The sequence below is a fragment of the Eptatretus burgeri genome, chromosome 3 (genome assembly GCF_056783735.1).
Source record: "Eptatretus burgeri isolate ZD-2024b chromosome 3, Ebu_testis_v1, whole genome shotgun sequence".
Lineage (NCBI taxonomy): Eukaryota > Metazoa > Chordata > Myxini > Myxiniformes > Myxinidae > Eptatretus > Eptatretus burgeri.
In genome coordinates, this window is record NC_140963.1 from 108,980,483 (window position 1) to 109,003,528 (window position 23,046).

The following is a 23,046-nucleotide window of genomic DNA, read 5'->3' on the forward strand; positions in this document are numbered from 1 at the left end:
CAATTCATTGCTAAGACATTTACGGATTTCATGGACACTCTGGGCATTTACCACCATCGTGTCACTACAAAGTGGCCAAATTGCAAATGGTGAAGTAGAACATTAGAACCAGTCTCTGGAGAAGTGAATGAAGATTGCGCAAGCTGAAGGGAGCTGGAAAGAGGCAATGTTGGCATATGTTGCGGCATACAGGGCAGCATGTCACTCTACCACAGAGAAAAGCCCAGCAGAGCTGTTATTTGGAAGGAAAATCTGAACCTAGATGCCGGAGCTGAAGGAGGTTTTGGCTGACCAGGAGGTTCGAGACTGGCATGCTGGAATCTGGAGTCTAGCTGTGTTCCAGAGGTAGATCAACTGATGATTGAGCAACAGATGGCAACGCAAGGAGATGGGGCACAGAGGGGTGCAGAGACCAGAGGAGGCAGCTGAACTACCCATCAGAATTCCACAGGTGGATGTTGCAGAGAAATCTCGAGATCCAGAGGTATCACCAGATCAACATACAAGGCAAGTCAGATCCTATACAATTCAGATCAGAACAATGCATTGTTGTTACCTCATGCTCCAGGCAGACCATATTGAGAGAAGAGAATGCCAAGGAAATACAAAAATTTTGTCAGATTGTAATTATTTGACAAAGAATGAATCCAAATGAGATTTAACGCAAGAAGGTGAAATGGTGAATTGAATGTGTTGAATTTGTTTTGGGAAATTTGGAAGGTCGAGAAGCTTAAATAATGGAACAGCAAACTCATGTACAGTCTTCCTATTAAAATGGGGGAGGTTTGTGGTTTGATAATGTGCATGATAATGGTTTGTATTGTGTTTGGATACTCTTGAATACATGTAACTCCACTGTACTGTACTGTCACGATGCTGTGAAACAACAACTGGAAGGGAGGTTGTAAGATGGCTGATTAAATGAGCACCGTTAGCCATAGTGGTGATCCGTAATCATGTCGGTTTCTGTATTTCCTGGGCTCGACGACATGACGCATAGGTCCAAAGTTTTTCCTTTTTTCCAACATGGCTGTCACACCACGTGACCTACAACATCAGAATTATCATTAAAACATTCTACATGAGTAGTCAGGTGCTCCAATGGTGAAAATTTCGTGTCAATCCGACAAGCGGTTGCAAAGAAAAACTGTACTCATTCTGTGCGGACAAACAGACCGACACAGTACAGCCGGACAGACAGACACAAGTGCAATACCATCTACTCTGGCGAAGGTAATTGAGAATGCTTGATGGTTCTCATCTTGCAAAGAAGTAATATTTGTGAAATGGCAAAATTTAGACAACCACTCATGCCATTTCCAATACGAAATGCGAGCATAAAAATAACTTTCCGAAACCACTATGTGCCCCATCTACCCATGCTCCAGAATGTAGGAAGTATCAATACCGCTACACAGATGATATTATCCCCTGCTTAACTGAACTAAACAAGCTATTATACTTTCACATATGCTTAAATGAAGTTGTGATAACCCACTGTCCTGCCAACTTTTAGTTTTAATCCACAAGCTGCTCCCCTCACTCTCTGGACAACGCCACCCCTTTCAAAGCCACTGCTCTCTCTCTCTTTCACAGGGATACACCCCCTCTCACCCTTTTTGCCTCCTGGATGTTGCCAAGGCCCCACCTCGGCATGAAACCCAGGATGTCACAGAAGGTTGCATATACGATTCCTTCACCTTAAACCCTTAATATATAATTAATGACAACGCCCCACCCTTTGTGTGGTGCACATTTAAACAAGACAATTCTGAAGCTAACGTTTCCCTGCTTATTACATTGAGATGGCGAACACAGACCATACTAAGCTAAACATGTCTAACTGTTCTAAGATAATATCTTTCCCTTCACCCCCCCCCCCCCAACAAATGTAACAGTACCACAATGAAGTACCATGGGCCCTATGATGGTCTTTCATTGCTTTCAAAGTTGTGTAGGACAGGACAATATTAATGTGAAGGAAACGGGAAGGGAGACCAGGGGGGAGGAGAAGGAGATGAATGTGGCGCAATTAATAATTCATTTTCTTCCCTTCCGGTAGATATATGCATACCACACACAGCTTCTTATTTTTCTTTGGTATGCAGCACAAGGCTGGCTGCAAGTAACATCGTTGGCTGTGGGTGCGGCTGTGCCGCCGATGCAACGCCCATTGTAGGTTCGGGCAGGAATGTAGAATTTGTTCATGGTGCTGGTGATAGCTTGCCTACTCTTCATGACGGACACCATGGGATCTTTTACACCCACCAACTCACGCCGGCAGACGGGACGCCAGTTTAACGTCCATCCGAGGGATGGCACACAGATTTATGACTCACCATCGTTGTGAAACAACAACAAAACACAACGTTCATACTCATCACAACATATGATCGTCTTATCTTTTAGTGGTCACTGGTGAATGTTAAAGACCTGTATACCATGTTGAAAAAAGAGTAGGCCAATGTGTTCTGGCACTGTGGGAAAAATTATAAATCTTGCTATGATTCGCAGAGGCACCGTGATCATAAACATAACCGTAAGCATCAATCAGTGTTACAGCAGCACCTCAGTAAAGATGCAAATACAGTAATGATGAATCACAGCCACATGTACATTGAATACGTACATATCAGGGGATTAAATTTCAAAGGAAATCCACTAACAATGTTGCCACAAGCGTACCTTCACGTAAACATCGTTGTAGTAGTGTCTAGAACGACGTAGCTCAGAAAGCGTGCGTTCTTTCAAGGCTTCACTCTCGCTTCTGCTTCCAAGGCGCACCAATCCTTTTTTACAAAACTTCAAAATTCCTGGAGAAACATAAATCAATATATTAACAAAAAAAGATGTCGTGCAGAGCACGATACTTGCAAAATCCACCCCTCTCTCCAAAGGTTGCCATGGATACATCAAATTGTCCATTTCATGAAGATTAAAATTGACAATCTTAATCAAAGCTCAGGTGAATCGGATGAAAAATGATTATTTTTCAGAGGTTTGACCTTGAGTTGACCTTTGACCTCAAAAATAGTTGGTTTCCCAATTTAGTGATGGACTATGCAAATGATGTTCAACTTTCAAGTTATTAGGATGTAAATTGACGATTTTTCAGTTGAAAATTGATCATTTTAGAAGTTTGACCTTGAGTTGACCTTTGACCTTTTGATCTCAAAAGTAGTTGTTGGTTTCTCGATTCAGTGATGCGCTGTGCAATTGCTGTTTACGTCAACTGGATGAAAAATGACGTTTTTTAGAAATTCGACCTCAAGATGAAATAAATTTAGACCTCAAGATCAATAGGCTTCTCAGTTGAGATTACCTCTACAACTTGAAGTTTCGTGAAGATCGGTTTAAAATTGTGATCTTTTGGCGATTGACAAACAGAGAAACCGACAGACAGATAGAATAACAAAATCGACTGACCAATACACTTGAAAACATCGTCGATTTTACAAGTAAGTTCACAGTGAACGTGGAGATGCACTGCTGCTGTGCATGCGGTAACAACGGTTAAAGAGTTGACGATAAACAGCTACATTTTTATTGTAAAGTTATTATCTATTATCGATGAGTAAAGGTAGCAATTCCCCAATGTAGAATACGAAAATTTGACATTTCATCCATCGAGACATTTCAGAAGCTCATAGTTCAACTTTCAGTTCTGTGAACCTCAGTGACTGTATTTCTTTAGGGATTTGATCCAGTCCCATCAGAACGACAATCCTGAAGTGTTAAAAAAAAAAAAAAAATTTCGGAACCTCCGAAAATATAGACACAGGTCTCGCAGATACCATGTATAAGCAGTCCCTCTTGGGGGACAGGGCGTGATGTCAAGCGGTGAATGCATTATATCATACAAGCTGAATGGAGCTGGTTAATTTTGGCACATTCCAAAATGTTTTGTTCACTCAATATAATTCTCCAAACAGTAGAAAAAGATAAGTTTAATGCTTTGGAAATTTCACATTTTCTTGCGTACATATGGAGGAGAAAACATAGCCTTGCTTGCTGAAAGTAAATAAGTATATTGGCTTAGTTATAAGACTCTTTATTTCCATAAAATTATCAGACTTCATTCCAGATTTCCACATTTATTTAGTCCGGACGATATCCGATACTCAAAACCGAAATAATATTTTGATGATATACTTTAATCAGTGTGAGTAAATCATGGAAAATTGCATCATATAATGCATGAAATTGTTCCAAGCTCTGAAACTGAAAACTATAGCCCTTACAAAAGCGACGTATGCAGCGATTCATAGCTATGATGAACAGGCATTTGATAATATGAGTGAGGAAAGTGAAAAGCAAACTTTATCGTTAAGAAATTGTTGCGGCCTGTTCCAAGTCAAGGCATGGTTGCGCAGGCCAAAAGACATGGTGGCTTCAGACCACAGCGAGGTTACCCAGGATACGCCTGAAGACCCCATGGAGACCGAGGTGACCGAGAATTTTCACTCATGCACTTCCTTGGAGTTTTCTTAATATGCATGCAAAGTTTCAGGCTGCTAGGTTTCATGGTTTTGGAGTTATGGAGGGGACACACACACACACACACACACACACACACACACACACATATATATATACACAAGCGAAAATAATGAAATGGAGCAAAAAAGACCAATGTACCTTCAAGGAATTGATCGAGAGCATGGTTCGTGTAACAGACAATCAGCATGGGGTTGAGATTTCTCTGGATACTTTCCTGGAGAAGGATTTTTGCAACCTTCAGTCCGACGTACGTTTTTCCTGAAGCAAAAAAAATCAAAAATTCTTTCACTCCAAAAGATAAATTGTTACATTCACCAATGAATCCTGGTCGACAAGTTTTTGTGACAATAACCATTTTTGACATGTTGAACAACCCGACAACGACTGCCTGAATCATAATACAGCTGTTAAATTTGCAAAATTGTGCATTTTAACAACCTACATCATTACAAAAATTAATTCATCAATTTTTCTAGACCAGCTGATGTGTATGAACTGCTCCTTGCTTCTATTCATCTGAGAACAAATGACATCCACGGCCAAAATTGCCAGGCTTATTTTTATGACAACTACAAAAAAACAAAAAAAAAATTATACGAATCATGTAACATACTGTTAGACCTCAGTTTACATCATTGATGCATACCTGAAAAGTGTGAAGCATGACGACACGATGTAAATAAAAGCAATTTTTCTCAAATAATTAATGAAATAAGTGGGGGAAGTATTCCAAATGTCACCACTTTGCCAATTATATTACCCTTTTTTTCATTAATGCCAGTTGTATTCAAGTACACATAGGTAAAATAAATAATTACCAGACATATTTATACTAATATATAAAGCTCTTTCTAACCACTGACTCAATGATTCACTGATATTAAAAATCACTACCTTTCAGGTGACATAGAAAGCTGACATTTTGCGTGCCGATGGGCATCAAAGCCACTACACCGATATCATATCCAGACATCATTAATTACCTCCTTTACCACCAGAGTGTATATACTTTACATAACTTGAAAGCCGACACGTCTCTCGAGTCGACAACCATTTTGTGAGTGGTTGGGTGAGGTGCTTACGCGTGTGCAAAAGCAAATGCCATGGTTGGGAGAGGTTTGCTTTGAAGCAGACAAGCAAATGAATGGTTTGGTGAGATGCTCTTAAGTGTTAGCTTAGGATGTTAGGGTCCTGAGTTGGTATTTCGAACTAGTATTTCGAAACTGTCGAACTAGTATTTCGAAACTGTCGAACTAGTATTTCTGAGAGAAGTGATTGCATCAAAAAAAGATCTCTTGGATGGAGATTAATCTGGTTGTCCCATCTGCAAGCATTACTTGATGGATGTTAAAGATCCCATGCTGTCTCAAGTGAAAAGCAGGTGAGTTATCGCCGGCACCCAGAACAAGCTACAATGAAGCATACCTGGATCAGGAGCAACAGTCAATGAAGTCATAAAATATCAAAGGTTTGTTCATGCATATAATCTGGTCATGTGATCGGTTGAATGGGAGCCCTCTCAATGCTGATTCCAACGATACGTGTTACAGGTCATGTTTTTACAGGTTGCAGGTCATGTTTTTGGCAGACGGCATGGCTGTGCTGCTGATGCAATGATGCCCCCTGTAGGTTAGAACAGGATTTTTTTTTAAACGTTTGAGACCCGATTTCAACCCGTTAATAAACGTAGATTTTGATGAAGTCAATACACCTTCGTTAAGCATCATATATGAAGCTTGTGGCCAAATTTCATCAAAATCACGTGTTTGGCTCAAACGATAATGACAGAAGTGTTCACTGACTGACTGACTGACCGATAGACACTGCTCAATCACATAAGCTCAATGGACTAAAGTCCAGGTGAGCTAAAAATGAAAGTAGCTTCACAGGAAAGCCGAGAGATACGTGCATTTGCCTTTGGTCCGTCTAACCTTGGTTCGAATCTTGAAGCCAGAGAACTCGTCTGCCAGCACTGATTGTTGGTAGATGTTAAAGATCCCACGGTGTCTTTCTCGAAGAGGAGGCAAGATATCGCCGGCACCCTGAACAAATTACAAATTCCTGCCACCTACAGTAAGGTATGCCACATCAAAGTGGTGAGCCACCAAGGATTGGTTTGAACCCTGAAACGTTTCTCGACTAGTTGTGATATGACCCAGAACTCTGTAAAGAGTATGGGCCTTGGATTATAATTAATTTCTTTGAAAGGCCCAACTTACTGGGGGTATGAGATTAAGCCAGCCAACAATCTGCCACTTGAAATGGATATCATGGATACAGAAGGTTGCTTTTTCTTCCTACAAGATGATAGGTGAAGCCATGATGCAGATGCTCGACACACTGCCGTATTTTTGTCTGCTTCGAAGGAACAAAGTTATCCTTGTTCCATCGAGACAGCCATTGCAATCTCCATTTCCCCAACAGCTTCTCAGTTGCTTCTCCTTGTTGGCTGATCACGGTAGGAATTGATGGGATTTGTTGTCCCAATTAGATATACTAGTACGTGCCCGTAAAAATTAAAAAAAGAATAAATAAATATTCCAGCCGCGAGCAAGAAACAACAACCACACAGGCCATTTCTTCGCTCTCGCGTGCCCGTACGTGCGTGGCCTGGAAGTTCGCATATCACAGTTACGATGATTCGCAATTTAGGTTTTAATGGCCAATTATTCAATTAGCTCTAACGTATTTTACCTTTTCGCAATGTCGTCGCAAGGAAAAACAAAAAGAGAAGAGAAGAGAGAAAAAAAATTTACTTCCTGGTTCAGAGCATACCAGCACTCTGATGCTACTGAAAATTATACACCGCCTAATATGAAAACGATCATAACTTGGGGCATTGAGTTTATCTATAAATGCGCATAAGAAATCGAGAAATTATTCGAATACACGAAGTCATCACTCTCTGGAAGCCCGAACGTTGTAACCCGTAATGGGGAACGTGGCTGAGCTTCCCTTCCCCATCGGCCACGCCCACGCAACAATGTGTCTTGTCATTGGTTCGGTAAATAAATGGCCATAACTTGGGAAGCACTTGTCCGATTAATATCAAACCTTGAAAAGGCACATCCTCAGGTTCCTAGCAATATATCTGGCAAGTTTCAATTAGATCGGACCAGTGGTTGTCGAGAAACAGCGGTCACAGACACACACACACAGACACACACACAGACACACACACACACAGATTGCTGGAATTATAGATAGATTGTGACAGCCAACAAAACTGCATGTATTCACCATTGTTAACGATCTGTAGCTATAGAGATGAGCGTGTTGTTATTGATCGGTTTGTTTGCCCGTGAAGATGGTGGCGCATGTGAAGTGCCCAGATGTGTGACGTCAAATGAAATCTATCAATAAAGCCTCCATCTCCGAAACTGCGATTCAACGGCATCGTATAACGGTGTATAAGGGATGTAGGCAAGACTGCTTCAGTAGCGCTTAATTTCCTGATATTATGTTTTTTTAACAATCTTTAACATATCTTCTGGTTAAAATTGAAGTATTATACTTCAACATTGTGTGGGGTATCATGCTCTATGAACTCTCCAGTTACAGATGGTACGCATCATAGTTGGAAGCAAACTTAATAACCTGGCAACATCATCAAAACAGTCACCAGCATCCATTTGACAAATAACATCACATTTCACTTCTAAAGTAACACCCATCCCTCTTAGCCAATCTGCACGACAGTACATTTGTAATCTCCCAATTTGGTACTTCAGTGATGTATTCTTGTGTCTTCATCAGTATTGGAAGTTATGAAAATGATCGAGAATAAAAGGCATGGTTTTTAAAGTGACAGAAGTGTGAGTTGAAGCAATATAAATTGACACGGCAGATGACCAAGGAGCAAGGTCTCAATTGGATTCATTTTCACAATTATGTTTGATATACTAATCAATCACTTAACCACTTTAAACATTCAATATCAGGTCAGGTCAGGTATGGGAGCATGTGCCAGAGCAGCGCATCACTGTGTCCACTTTCCGCCGGTACTCCATGGGCCCCCATCTGGCAATCCCCCAGCCCGATGCCTGGCCCATCCCCATCTCCTTGAGATGGTGATCAACCTGCTGCAACCATGAGGCATGTGGTCGGCCTATTGGCCTCCTCCACTCACGAGGCTGAGAGAATCTGTAGAGCAGGCTCAGTGTCAGGAAAATGAGCCACGTGTCCATACAGCCGCAGCTGAAGCACACGGCCTATGCAGGTAACAAATCTCATTTAAGTCTCTCTCAGCAACCGCTCGTTGGACACAAAATCCGACCAGCGAGAGCCAAGGATTCTCCGAAGAGACCTGGTACCAAAGGAATTATGTCTCTGTCTCAGATCCCTGGTCGGAGTCCAAGTCTCACATATGCAGAGCAAGACTGGAAGCACCAAGGACCTGACGACTTGGACTTTCGTCCTCCTGCACAGGTACCGACATCACCACACCCCATGATCAAGTAAATCTATGACTACTCAGGCCTGACCCAGATGTCCGTTGACCTCTGGCTCACATGAATATCACTGGAAAGGTAAGTGAATCTCTCCATGACCTCAACATCCTCACCACAAACAGGTGCAGACAGGATACAAACAGGTACAGACAAACATCCTCACCACAAATAGGTACAGACAACCAAGATGTCATTGAAAGCCTGGATCTTAGTTTTGACCCAGGAAACCCATAATCCCAGTGGCTCTGACTCCTCATTCAGCAACTTGAGGGCCCCCAAAAGGATATCTAAAATCTCTGCAAAGATGACTGCATCATCTGCGAAATCAAGGTCAGAGATCTTGACATTCCCAAATGATGCACCGCAGCTTGATCCCTCCAACATCCTTCCAAGAATCCAATCCATACAAGCACTGAAAAGTCTGGGGGCCAGTACACATCCCCTGACGAACTCCAGTAACAACTGGAAATAAGATTGTGTCACCACATCTCACAGCACTCTCTGCACTGGAGTATAGTTCAGACATCAGATTGATCAGTTTTGGTGGCACCCCATGAAGACCAAGAATTCTCCAGAGGGCATCCCGATTCACTGAATCAAACGCTTTACAGAGATCAACATAGGCTGCAAGCAGCCCCTGCCGAAACTCTCGTCTGCGTTCGGTGAGGACCCAAAGGGCAAGGATACGGTCAATCGTTGATCTCTTTGGTGTAAAGCCTGACTGCTCTGGGCGCTGGTGCTCAAGCAGATGGTGGCGAACCCGATCAAGAATTATCCGAGCAAACTCCTTGCCCGGCACTGAGAGGAGCAACACCCCTCGGTAGTTGTTGCAGTCCTGGCGATCACCCTTCCCTTTGCAGAGAGTGAAAACAAGGCCCCTCTTCCAGTCAGTTGGGATGATGCCTGTGTTCCAGGCAGAGAATAGATCCGCATGCAATGACACGAGTGCAGCATTTCCCCCAGCCTTGAGAAGTTCAGAAGGATGCCACAAATCCCAGGAGTTTTACCCCATTCCAACTAGTTCGCCACTGCTTGTGTTTCCACAAATGAAAGTGGATCACAGTTGATTGGAGGTTCAGCAATAGGGATAGTAACACCCCTGATATCCAACTCAACAGCTGATGGATCAACCTGGTACAGCTGCTCGAAGATTCCGGCCCAGTGGGCCTTCACTTCTGACTCCTCTGTCAAGAGCCCACCACCCTCCGCTTGAACTGCAGTACACCAAGGGACGGGCTTGAAGGAATGCATTGCGTGAATTCTCCTGAAAGCAGGAGGAGAATAATTTCACTGCAGGTCATGCTCTACCCCCTCACAGATTCCTCGCACATAGGCTTCCTTGTCGCCCCTCAGAGCACATAAAGTTTTACACCTCAACGCCCTGAAAAGCTCAGCTCTACCATTCAGCCTGGCCCTGTGACTAAAAAATGGTATCCAGTGTCCCTTGAGAGACAAAATTCTTCTTCACCCTCTTGTGAGTTCCAAGACATCCACCGGCAAAATCAAGGATGGTGGTCTTGAAGGCGCTCCGCAGCTCTTAAGGATTCCCCAAAGCACCCAGACCCCCAAAATTACCACTCAGCCTGTTCGCAAACTCCTCAGCTACCCTCTCATCCTTGAGCTTGCCAACATCTAACCTTGGCTGGGATGGTACCATTTCTCAATATAATTTCCTAGGCTCCTAATATGTTCGGGATGGTACAAGCCGAGGCTTAATTATCAATATGACTGATGACACCTTTTTTAAAACTGGTGTCAAAAATATTCTCAGTGGACTAAATTTAAGTTATGGCCAACTTTGAGAGCAAATTAATATTAATTTGCCAAAAGTTAATAATTGTTACATTAAACCAGTGGGAGTCAGCCCCCTACCCCCCCCCCCCCACGACACCAACTCTCCAATAAAGAGCTTTGCAATACCAGTTGAACCCTATTCCCATCCTTCACCTGCAATTCCTCCCTTTGTGCTGAGACTTTTGCCACATTTTAATTATGTTGACCTTTCGCCTGTTGCTTCTGTTTCTGTTAACCCTTTCTATGAAATATTCTTATGGCCCAATCCTGGAGTCCATCTTGGATCAGTTATGATAAGATGATCAATTGTATTTATGTGTCAATGAAAACCCAAACTAGATCATTGTGAAGTTGCAGAGTTTGTAAACTTGAAAATCGTGCATATTTAATTGTGGAAAGGTTATGAATATTGCAAAGAATTATTTTGTCATCAGGTTAAAAACAAATTGCCATTGCCGCCAAATAATTTTACCTGTGCCCGGTGGGCCTTGAATGATGGCAATCTCCTGAGTTAGAGCAGCTTGCAGTGCCTTCATTTGTGAAGAGTCCAGGCACAGGTTTTTCTCCGATGGCCAAGTTGATGAGTCCAATGTTTTTACGACTCTTTTTGAAGGTGGCGACCTTATATTTTCAAGCAGTGGAGAAAAATCTATCTCTTGACACTCTGCAAGGTATAAGGGTGGCTGAATGTCTGTGGAGCAGTCCACAATGTAGGACTTGAAAGGCAGTGATTCACAACAGGCCTCCTGAAGGCCCTTCATGACATATCGGTAAGCCTCAAAGAAAGATGGTGACTCAACCATGCAGAAAACCGCCTGAGTTAGGCACATTGTTGACAGTTCCTGCAAAGCTTCAGGAAAAAATTTGATTGGCACGTTCCCTCTTTCCAAGTTAGACACATCTCTTTCTGCGACGATGCCAAAAATTACGCTTTTAAATTCATCCTGCGACAATAATACCAGGTTACCGAACATTAAACGCTTGGAGCTGTCCCAAGATACACGTTGATGGGAGCAGGCTTGAAATTGCACATTGTGAACTCGTCCCAGATGGGTGATGCCATAATTCTTGATCTGAACATTTTCGTACACGTACATGCAGTGCTGACGTTGTCTCACATGATTTTGCAGTTCTCTAATGCCCTCACGAAGAGGTTGTACTAGGTCCTCACGCAACAGACGAAATTGCACATCCAGGTAAGTCTCTGCATCTGGATAGCATCCTTCTGCAACATTTTTTCTGAGATAAGGCTTTGTGTTGCATTGAAGGTCTTTAGTAGAAGGCACAACTGAAAGATGTCTGAAGTTATCTGGTGGTAATTTCGACTCAAACACATTTTTTTGCCGGCAATTCCTCATCTGAAACAAAGCAGTGGCAAGCTTCTCTGAAAGATCTTTGGCCAAAGATATTATTTCTGATGGGATCAGCTCACCAAGAGCTTTCAAGCTGCGCAATGCAGATTCAGCTGACGTGACTAGCAAAGAAACTTCATTGGCCGAAGCTTGAGGGAGAGCAGTGAACACAGCATGCCCCAGCAGAAGTGATGAACGCAGCATTTCAAGAAGACTCCGTGACATTTGTTCAATCGACGAGAAGCACCCAACCTTGGCTAAACTAATTGGAAGGTAGCGACGGAAAAAGGTCGAAGATCGAATCATGATGAGGACTTCTTTCCACTCATCAGAGCTCTTGGTTGTACAGGCCTGACCAAGTGTCAGGCATAAGGCTGTCACCATTTCATCATCCATGTTCATCCTGGGAGTTAACATGACTCCCAGTCGAGGTAGGACTCTCACTAAAATATCCTGAACTTCTGAAGCATTCATCTTCTGCAGCCTCTTGAGATAATTAAGGTTCAGTGGTGATTGATCCTGGTTTTTCATTGTTGAACGACTTTGAGAACGACTTCTCCATCCTTGATAAGGCCTTGTAGCATTATCTCTTCCCCTGTCTACTGTACCTGTTGAACAGAAAAACAAGAGATGAGCAAGTAAAATCAAATTATGCAAAAAATGCGAAATAGACAAGCATTTATCCTTATTGTACTGAGCAAACAAATCATTAATATTGCTTGGAATAGAAAAATTCATTCCGAGATTCCAAGGAATCTTACAAGCTCAAGAAAAACGAAATAATTACTTCTCCAAACTAAATGCAAATAAAAATTTTTTTAACATTAACTGGAGCCCAATAGCCAATTTGAGGCCGTGTACTGTGACAAAAAGTGCTTTTTATGCATAGAGATAGAATATGTGTACTGCCGGATGCTGCTATTCTTGGGGGAAAGGGGGTGGGAAGGGGGGGGAGGTGGTAGGGGGGTTACGTTCCTGAAAAATGTTGTGAATGTCGAAGCATTCTTTAAAAGAAAAAAAATAATTTAACATGGTCAAGGCTCATGGAAGAGCGATTGATGACAGACAAATCAGGACACAACATAACAAAGGAAACAGCAGGAGAAAGGGGAAACACCAGCAGCACGGTGGAGGGAGAAAGTAGTCAGAGATGTACAAACAAGGGATGCAAGTAACGATGAGGGTTAAGGGAGAACGCAAAGGGTGGACAATATGTCTCGGTTACAAAAAATTGTGTGTGACCAGTTTGTACTTTTGTCAGGGTCTGAGGAGAGGGAAGAGGCTGCTGCATGTCCGTTAGAAAGATGAGAGATGTCACAGCAGGGAGTGGAGTCATCAGCAAAGAGATAAAGAGGATTTTCCAGAGTTGGTGAGATGAAGATTAGGAATAATATGGGGCCTAGAACACTGCCTTGTGGTACTCCAGCCTTGACAGGGAGAGGAGCTCAAAGGGGTTTGTTGAGAGCCACAGTTGTCTAGAGGGTGGAGAAAGTCAGTAATCCAAGAGTGGAGTTGGCCTTGGATTCCATAGGCAGACAGTTTGGAGAGCAAGGCAGGATGCCACACCGTACCAAAAGCTCGAGATATATCCAGAGAGACGGCCCTGATCCTGTGTCTTATATTGAGAGCCTCCACCATTGTTGTGAGAGTAGAAGCAGCATGTCCAAGATAGAGTGTCCTGGTCTGAATCTGAATTGATGATCAGAGATTAATCTGTTGGAGAAAAGAACTGATTTCATGTCAACTGCGATGATGGATTATATGGCTTTGCTGATGAAAGGAAGAGCAGTAAGCTAATTGGGCTGTAGTGAAGGGGATTCATTTTTGCTCATTTTTTATATAATGCTGTTATGTTGGCTGATTTACAATTTCCCAGGTGGAAATAGGAGACCAGTTCTGAAGTGTTAAAAAAATAAAAGCATCAAAGATCCCACAGTGTCCTTTGTGAAGAGTAGGCAAGCTATCGCCAGCAGCATGGCCAAATTCCAAATTTCTACTCTAACCTTCATCAAACATCAGGCCTGGCCAACCAGTTCAGGAAAAACCTGGGCTAAGCTTCCCATGGCGAACCCCACAAGAATTTGGGAATAATTGTGGCTGTTAAAGAAGAAAAATTTTACCCCATGAAACTTTACTTATTGCATCGTGTCATGTATTTTAATAATATGTACGTAAATAACATAGCATCTGTGCCGATCATTTGAATTACCTTGTGCAAGACGTCCAAGAGACTGGGAAATAGGTCGGGTCAGATTATGGTTCGGTTGACATCCCAAATGCCAAAAATATCTGCCTTTCCCACGGCCGTCTGCAACACTAATTTGTGCAAATGCTGAAGAAATACCATGGATATCAGCAGGATGTTGCTTTCCACCAGTTAAACGTCTGTTCCCATTGTGTTCTGGGGTTCCATCTGTCGAAACAACACAGGGAAACTTTGAATCAAAGAACTAGGTGTGACAGAAAAAAATAAATCTAGAATAGAATAAACAAACAAAATATATTTTTTTTTAAACAAACAAAAAACTCTCTTGGTCAAAAGTTTTAGAACACCCCCATTTTTGCATTTTTTACTGAAATTTAAGCAGTTTAATGTTTCAATGTACTCTGAAATTAAAGCATAGAACAAATAAACAATTGCAGAAAAAAAGAAATCATGGAATAGTTTTGTTGAACAAAATTTTATCTAAATTTTTGACTGATTAAAGTAGCCACCTTTTGCAGATAGAACAGCCGAACATACTCGTGGCATTCTTCCACAATGGAAATCAAATATTGTTTGGAAAGTTCTTCCCACCATTGTTGCAGAAGTTCCCACAAATGTGTTGCACTTGTAGGTTGCTTTGCTTTCACCCTTCTGTCCAGTTCATCCCAAACCAGCTCAATGGGGTTTAAGTCTGGAGATTGTGCTGGCCATTCCATAATTTGAAGCCTACTGTCTTGTTCTTTTCTTCTAAGGTAGTTCTGACATAGCCTGGAAGTGTGATGTGGGTCATTATCTTGCTGAAGGATGAACCCCTGACCAACTAGACGGAGACCAGATGGTATTGCATGGCGCTGCAAAATGCTGTGGTAGCCCTTTTGGTTCAGGGTGCCAGTCACTGTGCAAGTCACCGACTCTGGATCTAGGAAAAGAGCCCCAGATCATCACGCTTCCTCCTCCATGTTTGACAGTTGATGTCACACACTGAGGAACCATCCTTTCGCCTACTCGACGGTGTACAAAAACCATGCGTGATGAACCGAACATTTCAAATTTTGATTAATCGGTCCATAAGACCTTCCAGTTTTCAGTTGTCCACTGGTGGTGCTTCATGGCCCAGGCAAACCACTTTTTCTTATTTTGCCATCTTAGCAATGGCTTTCTTACTGCCACTTGACCCAACAAACCTGCAGCTCGAAGTCTTCTCTTCACAGCTGAAATTGAAATTTCCTTACTTCGACCAGTGTTAAACTGTGCTTGAAGTTGCTGTTCTGTGAGACACCTATCACGGAAGCTGTTGACTCTCAGAAACTCGTCTTCTGATTGTGTTGTGACTTTTGGTCTGCCAGACCTCTTCCTGTCAGAGTTTCCTACAGTTTCCAAGTGCCTTTTGATGGTGTAGGAAACTGTACTCACTCACACCTTGGCTTGCTTTGCAATTTCTCTAAAGGAAAGACCTCCACTTTTCAGGGTTACTAGATGACCCGTGAACCCGTTGGGTTCCCGTTGTGACAGGAGTTGATGAAAAAATTATTTCAAGAAACAAAGATAGCTCCAGTGAACTATACCGCTGAGGTTGTTTGCATTGATCAAATTCTCCCAAAGAGGACTTGACTGAATCGGGAATTACATTTTTAAGAATTTTTTCATTGCCGGATTTTAACGAAACTTGATACTGCACACCGCAGGAGAATGGTGAGTACGGTGGCCCTAAAATTTTTGCGCTATCGTGTACCGTTTTGGCTGTATTTCGGGAACATACATACATACATATATACAAGATGAGACTTTTAGTAATATATATATATATATATATATATATATATATATATATATATATATATATATATATATATCTTCTTCTTTCACCTGCTCCCGTGAGGGGTTGCCACAGCGGATCATCCGTATGATCCACATAGTGATTTGGCACATGTTTTATGCCGGATGCCCTTCCTGACACAACCCTGGTCGCCTCTTACGACACAGTGATAAGGTACACCTATTTTAACCGGGGTATACACCGGCCCAGTATACTGGTACTCATTTCGCCGACCTCGGAAGGATGACAGGCTGAGTCAACCACCTGGTGTATTAATTCAGTGGCCCAATGGGGCTTGAACTCAGGACCTCTTGGATCCCAAGCCGCTGCCCTAACCACTGCGCCAACACCAGGCTATATATATATATATATATATATATATATATATATATATATATATATATATATATATATATATATATATATATATATATATATATATATATATATATATATATATATACATAGTGAGTTTTAGTAATACATAGATAATGGTCTGTCTGTCTTCCTTTGTTAAATGTCTTTTTCTCAGCATTATGAAAGCAATATAATACTTCCTGCAGTGCAATATTGTCCAAATAATGCTTCAGGGGGTGCAGCAACACAATCTGTTCCAACACTGCTTTTATAAAGACAGAGGGTTTGTAACTAATCAACAAAAGTTTGGACACCTGTAGGAATTGTTTGCATCAACTTTCAAGGCTTAATTTACTTCCATTGCTGCAGAACAGCTGCAGTTGCAAACCCATTACTTGTTCCCTGAAAAGGGCCTTTTTAACAACTCTGAAAATTACATTATTTTTCAGTTTTTGGTAACCTAAACTTTTTTTTAACCTCTGGCAGTTTACCGCTTAGCTTTGTACCATTTCAGGTTATTCACTGGACTTGAACTGCTTAAATTTCAGTAAAAACTGGAAAAATGGGGGTGTTCTAAAACTTTTGACTGGTAGAGTCCATGAATAAACTGGAGAGTTCAAAGAACACATGACATAATACAGTCTTGAGAAAAGAGAACACATGAACAGTTAGCCCCTCCCTTTAAATTTGGATGAAGTTAGCTCAGCCATTGCATCACTGGACGATGACTTTTTGGCTAAATCTCGATGTTACTCCGCCCTGAGAGTGTGAATAGCAAATTTGATTGGTCAAGACAGCAAACAGTTTTGACAAAATAATGCTAAAATGAAGGTTTTCAAAGTACTGTGCTGTATAAAGAAGGCGATTTGTATTTTACAGTGTTCAAATAGATCATTGAATTGAAATAAACGTTTTAAAAGCTGTAAAAAAAAACAGGGGCAATTCCCCTCGGTGCTCACCTGGTAGTGGCTGGATTAAATAACCAGGGAACCACTGGTAGGCATGGATGATCCATAAAGTATATCAGGGTCATTCCATGTCAAATCATCAAAGAATCTGCCGTCATCTCTCAGATTTTTGTAAAACTTTGGGAACCAATTGGGACCCATGAAAAACGGCAAGAACTCAAATATTTTTGCTAACAGCCTCTTAATTAGTGAGATACAGACTAACGAACTTTGGACTAATTAGCACGACGTCGCGGATTCAAATGGCCATATCTCTAAAAGTATAACACGTAGAGAGCTAGTTTTGGTGTCATTTTAAAGGTATTTTCATGCCCTATGAATTTGTCTGGGCAACATTTTCCTACCTCCAACCACAAAAAAGTTATCACAAAATATAAACTTCAATCGTGAATCCCCAAAAAATGTTTCCTTCAAATTTCCTCAAATTCATCCCAGAGGTACCTTATGATGTCAAGAAGCTTCCACATAAATTTTGTGATGGGCACTCCAATAGTTTCTGAGATATGAATAATAATGTACATGTAAGTATGGCATATAGGTTCGAAAATCAGCATTTGTAATGTATTATACAATCATTCTAACCTAGCCATGACAGGGAACACAGGGAACGACCATCAATTGCTTTGAAGTATCATATACTTTCATTTTCAACTGGGCCTGAGGGGAAGAAACAAGTGCTGCTGTTGCTGCATTGAAGAGGAAATTGAAAGCCTAAGTCAGGTTAGTGAACACTGTGTACTTGAACTCACTTGTTGATTGTATAATACATTACAAATGCTGATTTTCGAACCTATATGCCATACGTACATGTACATTATTGCTCATATCTCAGAAACTATTGGAGTGCCCATCACAAAACTTCTGTGGAAGCTTCTTGACATCATAAGGTACCTCTGGGATGAATTTGAGGAAATTTGAAGGAAACATTTTTTGGGGATTCACGATTGAAGTTTATATTTTATGATAACTTTTTTGTGGTTGGAGGTAGGAAAATGTTGCCCAGACAAGTTCATAGGGCATGAAAATACCTTTAAAATGACACCAAAAGCAGCTCTCTAGGTGTTATACTTTTAGAGATATGGCCATTTGAATTCGCGACGTCATGCTAATTAGTCCAAAGTTCGTTAGTCTGTATCTCACTAATTAAGAGGCTGTTAGCAAAAATATTTGAGTTCTTGGCGTTTTTCATGGGTCCCAATTGGTTCCCAAAGTTTTACAAAAATCTGAGAGATGACGGCAGATTCTTTGATGATTTGACATGGAATGACCCATAATGGAGAAGAAAGTAAATATCTTTGGAGTTTTTTTAATACCATAAACAAACTTTGGTACATTGCGGATGATAAAGGTTGCGGTCAAGTTTCATCAAAACTGTGTGTGTGGTTTCAGAAAAGAAAGCAAATATATATTTTGAGGGGTTATCATCCCCCCCCCCTCCCCCCCATAGAACCCCTTAGAACCCAGTTTTTTAAATGTCATAAACAAACTGTCATACATCACGAGTGATGAAGGTGGTGATCAAGTTTCAACAGAATTGTGTGTGTAGTTTCTCAGAAGAGAGCAAATGCATATTTTTGGGGAAACCCTCACCACCCACTCACTGTCAGCCTCCACGGCAACTAATTTTTTGTAATGCTGTAAAAAAAATCTTTGGTACATTATGGGTGATGAAGGGGGTGGACAAGTTTCATTGGAATTGTGTGTGTAATTTCTAAGAAAGCAAATATCTCTTTTGGGGGAAAACCCCCACTGCTCAGACACCCTAAGACCCCAATTTTTTTAGTGCCATTAACAATCATTGTTGTGTCTTGGGTGATGAAGGTTGCAGTCACGTTTCATCGGAATTGTGTGTGTAGTTTCTGAGAAGAAAGGAAATACCTATTTTGGGGGGCAACCCCCCCGCAGACCACCCGAGACCCCGATTTTTTTTAATGCTGTGAACAAACTTTGGTAGATCGTGGGTGATGAAGGTTGTACTCAAGTTTCATTGGAATTGTATGTGTAATTTCAGAGAAGAGAGCAAATGCATATTTTGGGGGGCAACACCCACACACCCCCTTTGGACTGGATTTTATTTAATGCCATGAACAAACTTTGGTACATACACAGTGATGAAAGTTGTGTTAAAGTTTCATTGAAATCATAGGTGTAGTTTCAGAGAAGAAGTTGCAAGTATTTGTGGACGGACGGACGGACAGACAGACGACGCGCCATCTCATAAGTTCCCCAGAACTACGTTCCAGGTGAGCTAATAAAGTAGACTTGAATAACATAGCATCGGTGCTGACCATTTGAATTACCTTGTGCAAGATGTCCAAGAGACTGGGAAATAGTTTTGTTCAGATTACGGTTCGGTTGATATCCCAGTGGCCGAAAACATGCGCCTCTCTCACGGCCGTCTGTGATACGAATTTGTGCAACTGCTGAAGTAATACCATGGACATCAACAGGATGTTGCTTTCCACCAGTTAAACGTCTGTTCCCATTGTGTTCTGGGGTTCCATCTGTGGAAACAACACAGGCAAACTTTGAATCAAAGAACCAGGTTTGACAGAGGAAAAAAAATCTTGAATAGAATAAACAAACAAAATTTTTTTTTTTAAAAAGAAACATTAGAACTACGTTGTCGATGGCACACCATCGCAGATTCCCACGCGCACTGCTTTGTCCCATTAACGCGAGGTGAAATTTTATCTTGCAAAATGGATTGACTGTTATTTTCTATTTGATGTGCTTTATGTCCAAAGACTTACGATGTTTACTAAATCAGAAGTCATTGCAACCATGTCAACATTTCATGAAACATTAATTTCACACTGTCCAGCAATATAGAACTGTGCATCAATTTAATCATAGGAATGAACTGTGTATAATATTAATTATAATTATTCATAATCAATTAGATAAATACAGTAAAACCTGTGACTGTTTGTCACTCATGGGGGCCACATAAGTAAGTTCTTTATAAAAGAATTTACCATGTACAATGGTAAATACACTTAAAAAAAATCAGCCTCCATGACCCCACCCCCTCTGGCCCGGCCCCAAGGGGTCATATCAAAAATCTGACAGTGTTGTGCACTTCCCCATACATATATCTATTATGTCCTAAAGTTTCAAGTTCCTATCTCAAACGGTGTAGGAGGAGCTATTTTGACCCCCTATCCGCGAAGCACCCCCTACCCCCCCCCCAAGCACCCTCTGATCATCATGTGTTTGAAAAAATATGTTGTTAAATGTATAACTCATGAATATGTTTGATTTAAAAAACTATGACAATTTTTTTTTTTAATCGACCCCCATGACCCCAACCCCTCTAGCCTGGCCTCGAGGGGTCATATCAAAAATCTGAAAGTGTTGTGCACTTCCCCATACATATATCTACTATGTCCCAAAGTTTCAAGTTCCTATTTCAAACGGTGAAGGAGGAGTTACAGGGTAAGACAGACGGACGTACGGATGGACGACGGAGACAATAAAAAAATTCCCGCTTTTCTTCGAAAGCGAGGGAATATAAAAAAGAAACAATATACATGAATAAACTGGAGAGTTCAAAGAACACATTACACAATGCAGTCTTGAGAAAAGAGAACACATGAACGGTTAGCCCTCCCTTTATATTTGGATGAAGTTAGCTCAGCCGTTGGATCACTGAATGCTGCCATTTTGTCGAAATCTCGATGTTACTCCACCCTGAGAGTGCGAGCAACAAATTTGATTGGTCAAGACGGTAAACAATATTGACAAAGTAATGCTAAACTGAAGGTTTTCGAAGTACTGCGCTGTATCAAGAAGGTGATTTGTATTTTACAGTGTTCAAATAGATCATTAAATTGAAATAAACGTTTTAAAAGCTGTAAAAAAAAACAGGGGCAATATCCCTCGGCACTCACCTGGTAGTGGCTGGATAAGATAACCAGGGAACCACCGGTAGGCATGGATGATCCATAAAGTATATAACAGAGAAGAAAGTAAATATCTGGAGGTTTTTTATGCCATGTACAAACTATGGTACATCAAGGGTGATAAAGGTTGTTGTCAAGTTTCATCAAAATTGTGTATGTTGTTTCTGAGAAGAAAGCATAAACCTCTTTAGGGGGCAATCCCCCCCCCCCCACGGAGACAGCCTCAGACCCCAAGTTTTTTAATGCCATGAACAAACTTTGGAATATACACGGTGATGAACGTCGTGGTAAAATTTCATCGAAATCGCATGTGTAGACGGACGGACGGACTGACAACGCGTCATCTCATAAGCTCCCAAGAACTATGTTCGAGGTGAGCTAAAAAAAACAAAAAAAACCATTGAATGGGAAGATTACCACCGTTCGTACATTTGAGATACATCATCATTTACAACACCTTATCAACCATGTTAACTTAGTTATTCGTGTCCTTTATAGCGTCCCTCAAAACAGTAAGTTTCCTGTTTGGAATTATTTTCAATTTTTTTTAAACTGCCAGACAGACAAACAATTGCTTCATCGCACGTGGGATGAGATGACGTACAATTTTGCCAAATTCAGAGCCAAGGCACTGCTAAACTGCAGGTTTTTTGGAGTGCAAAGACGTCGATTTGTGTTTGACAGTGTTTGAAATATGAAATTCAATTGAAAAAGTTAAGTATAAATTGTTCCTCAATCATAGACAGACGGACAGAGACATAGGCAGAGTGAAAGACAGACATCTTCTCCACACCGTGCATCCTACCCTATCCCTCATCCCTTCCCACATCTCGTATTTCTGAAAGTCTCCGTTTATTTTGTCCTTCAACCCTGCTGTTGGTGTTTCCCCCATCTTTCTATTGTTCCCTTTGTTCTGTTGCATCCTGATCCATTCTGTGTTCAAGCTCTTCCACAAGCTTTGATTTTGTATACATAAATAGGCAATGTTCTATTCCTAAGCCAAGTCCTATTCCTTTCCCGATCATCATCAATGATCCTTGTGACTGGAAAATCCCCCAAGTCCATTTGCTGATGACTACACCCTCTGCTGTGGCATCCCTCATCCTTCAGATAGGCAGGCTGCAGCCTCTTCCCTCACTTCTGAGCTTGAAAAAAAATAAAAAATATAAATCACAATCTGGTCAAACTTCGAATATGTCTTTCAATCCTGACAAATCTCACACTCTCACGATTACTGTCTCTTCGAAAGGACCATCTGGCATACCCTCCTATCGACTTTCTCAACAATCCTCTTGAGGAAATTCAGTCATTCAAACGCCTGGGTCTAATATATATATATATATATATATATATATATATATATATATATATATATATATATATATATATATATATATATATATATATATATATATATACACACACACACACACACACACAGTAGACTAGGCATAAGTCGTCACCATTGGGACCCAGAAAAAAGTGACGACTTCGACATGTGACGACTTGCACGTATGCGAACATTCATGATGACTGTGGGGTGAAGGATGAAGTCGCGCGTGGCCTGGACACGTACGTGTGAGAGGACGCAGCAATCTCTTCTTCTTCTTCTTCTACTTCTTCTTCTTCTTCTTTCGGCTTCTCCCGTTAGGGGTCGCCACAGCGGATCATCCGTATGATCCGCATAGTGATTTGGC

General features: G+C 41.3%; 1 pseudogene across 1 annotated transcript in view; it reads right to left on the bottom strand.

Moving 5' to 3' along the window:
* Positions 1–23,046, bottom strand: part of LOC147030672 (NFX1-type zinc finger-containing protein 1-like) — a 141,163-nt pseudogene that overhangs the window by 84,888 nt on the left and 33,229 nt on the right. The window contains exons 2-6 of the transcript XR_015056470.1: positions 19,745–19,948; positions 14,307–14,510; positions 11,218–12,705; positions 4,639–4,758; positions 2,686–2,813 (exon numbers count right to left, since the gene is read on the bottom strand). The product of XR_015056470.1 is annotated as an NFX1-type zinc finger-containing protein 1-like (transcript). The remainder of the gene's footprint in view (positions 1–2,685; positions 2,814–4,638; positions 4,759–11,217; positions 12,706–14,306; positions 14,511–19,744; positions 19,949–23,046) is intronic.